The 10,000-nt window shown below is 51.9% G+C and overlaps 1 non-coding gene across 1 annotated transcript in view; it reads left to right on the forward strand.

Annotated features, from left to right (window-relative positions):
• The first annotated feature begins 9,345 nt into the window (after positions 1–9,345).
• The window catches only part of LOC126197051 (small subunit ribosomal RNA), a 1,909-nt gene continuing 1,254 nt past the window's right edge, over positions 9,346–10,000 (forward strand). Inside the window, exon 1 of the ribosomal RNA XR_007539458.1 lies at positions 9,346–10,000. This exon is cut by the window's right edge and continues 1,254 nt beyond it. This is a non-coding gene — a ribosomal RNA (small subunit ribosomal RNA).

The following is a 10,000-nucleotide window of genomic DNA, read 5'->3' on the forward strand; positions in this document are numbered from 1 at the left end:
CCAAGCTCGTACGTAGGATGTGCGCTTGCAGCGACGCGTGTCGACAGCTGTCGGCGCGCGGCAGCTGCCTTGTGCGCACGGTGGCGCGTCCCGTGCGGCTCGCTGGTGGTGAGTCCCTGCTGCGGCGCCGGCCTCGCACGTGCTCCGCTCGGCAACTGTCGGGCGGCAGTGCGGTTGGCCGGGGTAGCGGCGGAGCTCGTCCGCCGGCCGGGCTGCGCGCAGGCGCGCTGCTGTGCCGGCTGCGCTGTGCTGGGTCGGGTGCGGCTGGGCTGCGCGGGAGCTGCCGGCTGGCGCGGGGTGGGCGGTTGGTCTCTGACTGGCGGTCCGCTCTCGCTGCTACGCTGGCGGCGGGCGCTGGCCCTGCTGCGCCCGGTTCGGCCGGCCGCGTCCGGGCGGCTTAGCCGCGCCGTCCGGCCATACGCAATGTTGGCTGTGGTCGGTGCAGGCGGTTGGCGCGCAAAGCACAGTGGGGAGTAATGGCGGTCATCGTTCCTGCTGAAGCTGAATCTCTCTCCACAGGGGACTTATGCGGAAGCAGGCCGATGTCCACGAGCGGTGAAGGGTGTTCGACTGCGAAGCGTCTTCTGAGTATCAGAGGATGCAACGCGGACGACGACTCGACCTCGCTCGGAGGATTCCTTGGCGGACAACTGCGAAGGGGAGGCCGGCAACGGCCATCACGACGCGGAAGTCACCGGGAGCTGCCACAGGAGGTGCGACAGTGTGCTGAAGAACTTGTACACTGGTTCTGATGGCTGCATTTGCCATGGTGGGATCCTGCCCCAAGTCGGCGAAGGCCATTCGCCTTGTCTTGGACTTCAGGACATGCTCCGCCAAGCCGGGGCGTGGTGACATGTCCCCGGTTAGGTTAGATGGGTCCAGACCTCCGAACGTCTGGGGGACCGGCCCGGCACCTGAGTAGGACCGGGTCCTTGGCCTTTGGTGGGAACCTGGACTAGTAAGTGGCGAAGGACGGAGAGTGAATCCGCTCTCCCGGAATGCGGGTGGCATTCGCCGATAAGGGAGCGGGTGAAAACTGTGGTGGTGTGGCTGTTGAAGAGGACTAGTGCGCTGTACCCACGGCGTGCTAAACCTGGCAGCTCAATTATTAGCGGCTCTTGGTCAAGGGGCGGGACCGGTGAGCGAGCTGCATGTAGCCTCCCCCCATGCCAGAGAGGCCGGTCCGGGGCAAGAGACGGGCCTCCATCTTTCACTCTCTTTGAATACGATAATGGCTGAAAATCAAGAGAGTGGTAATGTGCTTGATGCTTCCGAAACGGAAATCGAGACGAATATGACGGTCGCTGAGCGACACTCGAGATTTTTGAAATTGCTGGACTCGAGTGTTAAAAATGGAAAGATTAGCAACGTTGCCATACACCAGATAAGAGACTTCGTTGCAAATTGGGCAATTGTTCACTCCCAGTTAGAGGGGAGAGTATCGGAATTAGAAAAAGAAAATAAAAGGATTAGAAGTCAGCCTACTCGGACGTATGCTGCGGTTGCCAGAGCCCCAGTAGCCAAGGCACCGACAGCCAAAGAGACAATTCAAGAGAACATAAAAAAGGTAACGCCTACGGTCTTTATAAAACCTAAACCTGGTGAAGACATTAAAGCTGCTAAGTCAGCTTTCGAAAAGTGTGTTGATCCAAAGAAAGATAAAATCAGGATCAACAGTGTCCGTACCTCAAAGAATGTGCTGATAGTCGAGACGGCCTCGCAAGAAGACAGCCAAAAGATATTAGGCAATAAACAACTCAGTGAGAAAGTTAGGTGTGAACCTCCACGCAAGCGTCGTCCACTTATGTGTGTGTATGATGTACCTACATTTATGTCAGCAGACAGCCTGGTTGACGCGGTATATACGCAAAATTTTGATGCGTTAATGACAAGAAATGAGTTTGATGAAGAGTTCAAGCTACGTTTTAAAGTAGGGCCTCGTGGAAAGCTGACTGTACATCATGTTGTGGAGGTTTCACCGAACTTATGGAAAGCATTAACGCGCGCTGGCCGGTTGTACGTCGGCTATTCAGCACTGAATATTAAGGATTACCTGGCAGTGCCACGTTGCACAAAATGCCAGGACATAAACCACACAAATAAGTATTGTACGGAACCGAATGTCGTATGTGCCCACTGTGGCCTGTCAGGACATATTAGGAAAGATTGTCCTAATAAGGACAAAGCAGTAACATGTGTGCCATGCAAGAAACGTGGCCGCAAGTGTGGTGGACTTAAAGATTGTCCAACCCACAAGATGTTCTTGGATAGACTTATACAAAGAACAGATTACGGGGATGTTTAAAATGGTGCAAGTAAATGCCATGCGCAGCCAGATGGTTGCGCATGAGCTAAGGAAACTAGCGGAACAAGAACAAATAGATGTTATTATGATACAAGAACCGAACTCCTGTGCGGGTCGAGTCCCTGGCTTTCCTGCTACAGCACAAGTGGTTTCCTCGGGTGGGAACCCAATGAGTGCAATTATAATATTGAACAAAACTATAAAAACTACGGTATTAAGTCAATTCTGTACCGAGCATATTACGGTTGTACAACTCAATCTGCTGTCTTACAGTATGTACGTTGTAAACGTCTACTGCCAATTCAGACATGACATCAAGATTTATCTTGATCAGCTGAATTGGATCCTAAGAGTTTTAGCCGGGCAGGCTATAATTGTAGCTCTTGATGCTAATGCTAAGTCCCCACTCTGGCACAGTGATGTACAGGACGGTAGGGGTGCGGAGCTTGTTGATTTGATAATGCAAACACACATGCATGTAATAAACTTGCCTGGATACCCCCCGACCTACTCAGGGAGGGCGGGTGCAACATCAAATATTGATGTCACACTAGCAAGCGAGAGGGCAGCACCCCACGTCCATAACTGGCAAGTTAGAGAACACCTGACTGTCAGTGATCATAACTGTATAACATTTGAAATAGTGACGACCATCACAGATGTGCCAGGCGAGTGGGTGGAACGGTTCAACTATGCTCGGACAGATTGGGACCGACTCGTGCAGGTGTTCAGTCCTCCTGAGTTTGGGGAGGATATAGGTAATATTGATGAAGCTGTGGAGGAGCTGGTAAGCTCCGTGCAATCGGCTATCACACTGGCTGTACCTCGAATAGCGAGATACATCTACAGGGAGTCCACCCCATGGACCCCTGAATTGACTGTGCTCAAACGGTCAGTCAGAAGGGCGCGAAGCAACTATCAAAGGAGCTTTGCCCACGACGAACGACAATACCACCTGCGTATTTATCGTCGTCTGAAGCAGAGATACAAGGATCTGTTAGACACTACAAGGCGCCAATCCTGGGAAAGGTTTGTGAACGATCAGCTGGGAACAGACCCTTGGGGAGTTCCCTACAAAATCGTTCGGGAAAAAATTAGATCGCCCATGATGTTGTCCACGCTACGTGCTGGGAATGGTGACACGACCAAGAACTGGGAAGAAACAGCAAGACTGCTGTTGGACACATTACTGCCAGATGATATCGAGGACGAGGACTCGCAAGAGCAGCGGGTAATTCGTCAGGCGCTCTCGACTCCGTATCTTAACGATACAAACGTGTGCCCCTTCTCAGTAGAGGAGGTAGAGGCAACCATATACACCTTTGCAAGGAAGAAGGCGCCGGGTCCTGACGGGATCCCTGTGGAGATCTTACAGGGACTCGCACACTTGGTCGCCCCAGCATTAAGTCGTATTTACAACATCTGTTTACAAAGGGGCTATTATCCACTAAAGTGGAAATCTGCAGAAGTAGTAATTATCAGGAAAGGCCCTGATAAAGATCCAACGGTGCCGAAATCCTATCGGCCTATCTGTCTGCTGGATGTAATGGGCAAAGCATTTGAGAAGTTGCTCGCTGACCGTCTCCAGAGTCATCGAACTCTGCATGGTATGAGTGATAGGCAGTTCGGATTCCGAAAGGGTCGCTCCACTCAGGATGCGATCAATGAGGTTTGCCGGATTGCTCACTCTGCGACATCGAAATATGTTCTGGGCATTATGATAGACATCTCAGGGGCCTTCGACAGCCTGTGGTGGCCGGCACTCTTCTCTCGCCTAAGAGAGATTGGGTGCCCGCAGCTGCTGTATGGCTGTCTGGAGGCCTACTGTGATGGAAGGACTGCAAAGATAACGGCTCCTGGAGCCGTCGTATCTAAAAGAGTATCCCGTGGTTGTCCCCAGGGATCGGTGTGTGGTCCCATTTTCTGGGATATTAACATGGAACCTTTGTTGAACGTCCTGCAAGGAGAGACTGCAGTTCTGGGAGTCGTTGCTTATGCGGATGATCTCGCAATTCTGGTAGAAGGTGACACTCGCAATGTGATCGAAGACCGATCACGATTGGCTATTGAACTGTTAACCAACTGGTGTAAGAAGACTAAAATGTCTATCGCACCACAAAAATCGCTATATATGCTCTTGAAAGGCAAGTTAAACAGGGAACCAACAGTCAGAATTAATGGCCAAGCAGTGTCACGACAGAGATATGCCCGTTATCTTGGGGTATATTTAGATGAGAATTGGAGTTTCATTCCGCATATTGAGCAAATAACGACAAAGTCCTTAGCTTTGTTCAATAAGATAATATCAATTGGACAAAGAAGGTTCCATTTGCCGTCAAAGGCAATAAATATTTACCATAACAGTATATTGGCACCAATAGTAGGGCACGCATCCAGTGTGTGGGCCCACAGGTTAGCTCTGGTTCGGCCTGCCGCTGCTGTTAGGCGAATACAGAGGAACGTTCTGTTGAGATGCATCGGTGCATTCAACACAAGCCCAACAGATGCACTGTTAGTAATTATGGGTCTATGTCCACTAGACCTGATAATAAGGCAGCACGCAGCCTTCTATTGGCTGCGCAAACAGAACATCGACAGAGTACAAAACATAATGGGCATTCCTCTAGTAAGCGTCAAAGCCATCCGCAAAAAAGTGCTTGACATATGGCAGGACGAATGGGATGGGTCCAGTACGGGCCGTAGAGTCTACGGGTTTATACCCACAGTGAGGGGAAGACTAAATAACAAGATAATGAAGCCCTCGCAGGGCTTAGTTCACTTCCTCACAGGACACGGTCCCTACCCCACGTACCTGCACAAAATAGGAAAAAGGCCAACACCGGAGTGTGACTGTGGTGCCCACGAAGGATCGCCAGAACACGTAGTGTTCGAGTGCCCAATATATGAACAGGTTGTCTCAGGGGAGAGGCAGCTTCTACGGACAAGAAATATCAATGAAATATTGACAGAAAGCGAATTGTTCAGCAATTTCGCAAAATTGGTTAATAAAATCTCAAGGGAGGCCCAGCGAGCCTACCTTGGGAGGGAGTAAAATGCGCTTCAGATCTAATGCGCAATTGTAAATATGTAAATACTACATTTGTTTAAATCATGACTTAGAGTAGATAGTAGTTGTAGTTAGATCAGCATGGTGGCGGGGGGGAATAAAAGAGTAGCATAAATGGAGTGGTTTCTCTAGTAGTAGCGGCCCGCCTCCACGTGGCTAGGGACGGGCAACTCTCTGGCAGGATTCCAGAGAGGCTAAGAGGCCGATAATTAACAAAAGCAAATCTGCTTAATAAATAGAAAGTATGCAGATACTAATAAACCACTTCTGTAGTGCTAATAGCAGTGATAGTTAGTCGTAATACGCCCACTCAAAAGTGTTAGAAAGTGGGTTATGGATAGGTCATAAACTTGGAAAAAAAAAAAAAAAAAAAAAAAAAAAAAAAAAAAAAAAAAAAAAAAAAAAAAAAAAACTTGTCCCTACACATGCTCCAAGTCTGTGCGCGATTGCGTTGCTCAGTACGGATTCCGATGCCGAGCGATCAGCTAGAAAGCGCCCCAACCATGTCGATCCCCATGGGCGTTGCACTCGCAGTCGCAAAGACTCTGGGCAATGGCTAAAAGCGCTCCGCAATATATTACTCAGACGGGTAATGACGGTCCGAGCGCTCAGCGTCAGGAGAGCGTTCCTGAGCCCTGACCCACAGGCAGGGTGTAGCGTATCCCACCCGCAGACATGTGACGTTGTCACACGACCAGTTGTCACTAATCGACTGATTGCCGATAATCATATGCCATACACCGGGGAAAGCTGCCGCGAGGGGTAGCTACGTAGTGCAGTCGCACCTCTACTACTGTACAGAGATAGAACACCGCGTGACCGCAACCAGATTAAACTGATACATGGCGCTGATTACTAATAGATGCAGAGCCATCGGAATATAGATGGCATACGACATACAACAGTCCCTATACATGCTGACAGTCTGTGCACACATGCGAACTACACGTCACCCAGACACTCTATCACACACTACTCTCTGCCTGTAACAGACACAGACAAAATATCTAAGCACCAGCATGGAACAACATCCAGTGCATCCTCTCCGCCACATTACACAATTCACACTATGATAACAAAACCAGGAGGTCCACCCCAAAAACAGAATATCTCACTCTTCCAACAACCATCATTACTCAGATAAGCCACAAACACCCACACATGTCCTACACAGGGGTGCAACCAACACCACCACACTGCCTTGTCTCACAGCATATAGGCAATGGCAGGAATGAAAGACACAGGTCTGCCACTCCCTTGCCACACCCACGGAACCGGCGCACCACCTCCCCTGAGCCAAAGGTGCATCCTGACGTGACACATCTCAGGGTGCCTCAGGCGTCCACTTACCATCATCACTATGAACGAACCTCGTCCCCTCCCCCCTCATACACCATCCCTTAACCTAACCTATGTTGCACCTTAACCTAACCTATGTTGCACCTTAACCTAACCTATGTTGCACCTTAACCTAACCTATGTTGCGCCTTAACCTAACCTATGTTGCGCCTTAACCTAACCGATGTTGCGCCTTAACCTAACCTATGTTGCGCCTTAACCTAACCTATGTTGCGCCTTAACCTAACCTATGTTGCGCCATAACCTAACCTATGTTGCGCCATAACCTAACCTATGTTGCGCCTTAACCTAACCTATGTTGCGCCTTAACCTAACCTATGTTGCGCCTTAACCTAACCTATGTTGCGCCTTAACCTAACCTATGTTGCGCCTTAACCTAACCTATGTTGCGCCTTAACCTAACCTATGTTGCGCCTTAACCTAACCTATGTTGCGCCTTAACCTAACCTATGTTGCGCCTTAACCTAACCCAAGTTGCGCCCTAACCTAACCCAAGTTGCGCCCTAACCTAACCCAAGTTGCGCCCTAACCTAACCCAAGTTGCGCCCTAACCTAACCCAAGTTGCGCCCTAACCTAACCCAAGTTGCGCCCTAACCTAACCCAAGTTGCGCCCTAACCTAACCCAAGTTGCGCCCTAACCTAACCCAAGTTGCGCCTTAACCTAACCCAAGTTGCGCCTTAACCTAACCCAAGTTGCGCCTTAACCTAACCCAAGTTGCGCCTTAACCTAACCCAAGTTGCGCCTTAACCTAACCCAAGTTGCGCCTTAACCTAACCCAAGTTGCGCCTTAACCTAACCCAAGTTGCGCCTTAACCTAACCCAAGTTGCGCCCTAACCTAACCCAAGTTGCGCCCTAACCTAACCCAAGTTGCGCCCTAACCTAACCCAAGTTGCGCCCTAACCTAACCCAAGTTGCGCCCTAACCTAACCCAAGTTGCGCCCTAACCTAACCCAAGTTGCGCCCTAACCTAACCCAAGTTGCGCCCTAACCTAACCCAAGTTGCGCCCTAACCTAACCCAAGTTGCGCCTTAACCTAACCCAAGTTGCGCCTTAACCTAACCCAAGTTGCGCCTTAACCTAACCCAAGTTGCGCCTTAACCTAACCCAAGTTGCGCCTTAACCTAACCCACGTTGCGCCCTAACCTAACCTACGTTGCGCCCTAACCTAACCTACGTTGCGCCCTAACCTAACCTACGTTGCGCCCTAACCTGCCCTGTAATTGTTAGTTATATGACTCTAGGAATTCGTGTAGCGTTGCCTAATTGCAACCATCTCAACATAGTTCACTTCGCGCACACTGTGGTGTTCTGCGTATTGATTCATTTTACGGTGCGTACCCTCACATCTTGCGAGTGTTGCTTACTTTCCACATGGTCCCGCTATCCACTGTATTGTGTACTGCAATAGGACGTATATCGCCCCCGCCCCCCCCTCCCCTCCTGTCACCTCTAGCTCGTCGGTCAGGAGTTCGCGTGTTGAATGCGCTTCGCAGCTGTGCAATGGCATTCGTATACGTACGCTGGCCACCTTCCACGTGTTCTTTCGTGCACACGTCGCAGCGTGTATGTATGCTGATGGAGTGCGTCGTGACACACAACATCCAGGCATGCAAGACTCGTAGAAGTCGCAAATGTAGATGGATGTCTACGTTTGCTGCCCAAGTTACGCAAATGAACTGGAAATCCGTTGTTGCGCGGTTGTTCGCGCTGGAGGTGAATCGTTGATATCGACGATCGGTACAGGTATTAACCGGTTGCTTCAGCGACACCCGTCATACCCACGAACGTGAGTGGGCATGTGGGTATGAAGCGATACGCGGCGGTGGCTGGGTGGGACCGTCCCCGGCCGGTGAGGGGGGGGCGCCCGGCGTGCTGGCCGCGCGCTGCGTGGGCGCACGCGCGGCAGCCGGCTGGTGGGGGCGCCCAGTGGCAGGCGCGCCGGCTGACGGACGCGGCAGGCGGCGCATCTGCGTGCCGGCGCACCCAGCGCGCGGCGCCGTGCGGCCAAAGTGGGTCCTCCCGGGCCCGGTGCGAAGCGCGGTGGACATCTGCAGTGTGCTGGTCCGATTGAGGACTGTGTGCGTTGAGGATGCGCCGCCGCCCGGCACTCGGCGCCGCGACGCCGTCTGCTGCTCGGTCGCCCCCGCGGTTCTCGCAGGTGGTTTGTATCGCAGCTGTGCGGATGTGTTGGCGCGTGCGCTGTGCTGGGAGAGTTCGCTTTGGCACCCAAGTGGGGCTCTGCCCCTCTGTGGCGCTGGCGTTGGAGCTGCCCGGTCACTGTTTGTGGCCGCGTGTTGTCTCCCGCCGGCAACACCACGACAGCACGCTCCCGGGCCTCTGTCGGCAGCGGCAAGCTCAGTTGGGGGCACGGGTGGTCGCACTGAAAGCGTCTACTCGCCTATCTCCGGGCGATTGCGCCTCTCTCGAACCCGACCAAGTACTTAGGACGGCGCTGCGCGCCGCCGGGACCTGAGAGGGTTTCGAGGTGTATCGTGCAGGGGAGCCCAGCCTCCTCCTGTTTGCAGAATAATTGAGCGGACGCTTGCGTGTTCGCGCGGGCCCCCGGGACACACTCCCGGGCGGCCGGCTGCTCAGCTCTAGTTGACGCAGCTCCCTGGTTGATCCTGCCAGTAGTCATATGCTTGTCTCAAAGATTAAGCCATGCATGTCTCAGTACAAGCCGCATTAAGGTGAAACCGCGAATGGCTCATTAAATCAGTTATGGTTCCTTAGATCGTACCCACGTTACTTGGATAACTGTGGTAATTCTAGAGCTAATACATGCAAACAGAGTCCCGACCAGAGATGGAAGGGACGCTTTTATTAGATCAAAACCAATCGGTCGGCTCGTCCGGTCCGTTTGCCTTGGTGACTCTGAATAACTTTGGGCTGATCGCACGGTCTTCGTACCGGCGACGCATCTTTCAAATGTCTGCCTTATCAACTGTCGATGGTAGGTTCTGCGCCTACCATGGTTGTAACGGGTAACGGGGAATCAGGGTTCGATTCCGGAGAGGGAGCCTGAGAAACGGCTACCACATCCAAGGAAGGCAGCAGGCGCGCAAATTACCCACTCCCGGCACGGGGAGGTAGTGACGAAAAATAACGATACGGGACTCATCCGAGGCCCCGTAATCGGAATGAGTACACTTTAAATCCTTTAACGAGTATCTATTGGAGGGCAAGTCTGGTGCCAGCAGCCGCGGTAATTCCAGCTCCAATAGCGTATATTAAAGTTGTTGCGGTTAAAAAGCTCGTAGTTGGAT

This window comes from Schistocerca nitens, chromosome 7 (assembly GCF_023898315.1).
Source record: "Schistocerca nitens isolate TAMUIC-IGC-003100 chromosome 7, iqSchNite1.1, whole genome shotgun sequence".
Taxonomy (NCBI): Eukaryota; Metazoa; Arthropoda; class Insecta; order Orthoptera; family Acrididae; genus Schistocerca; species Schistocerca nitens.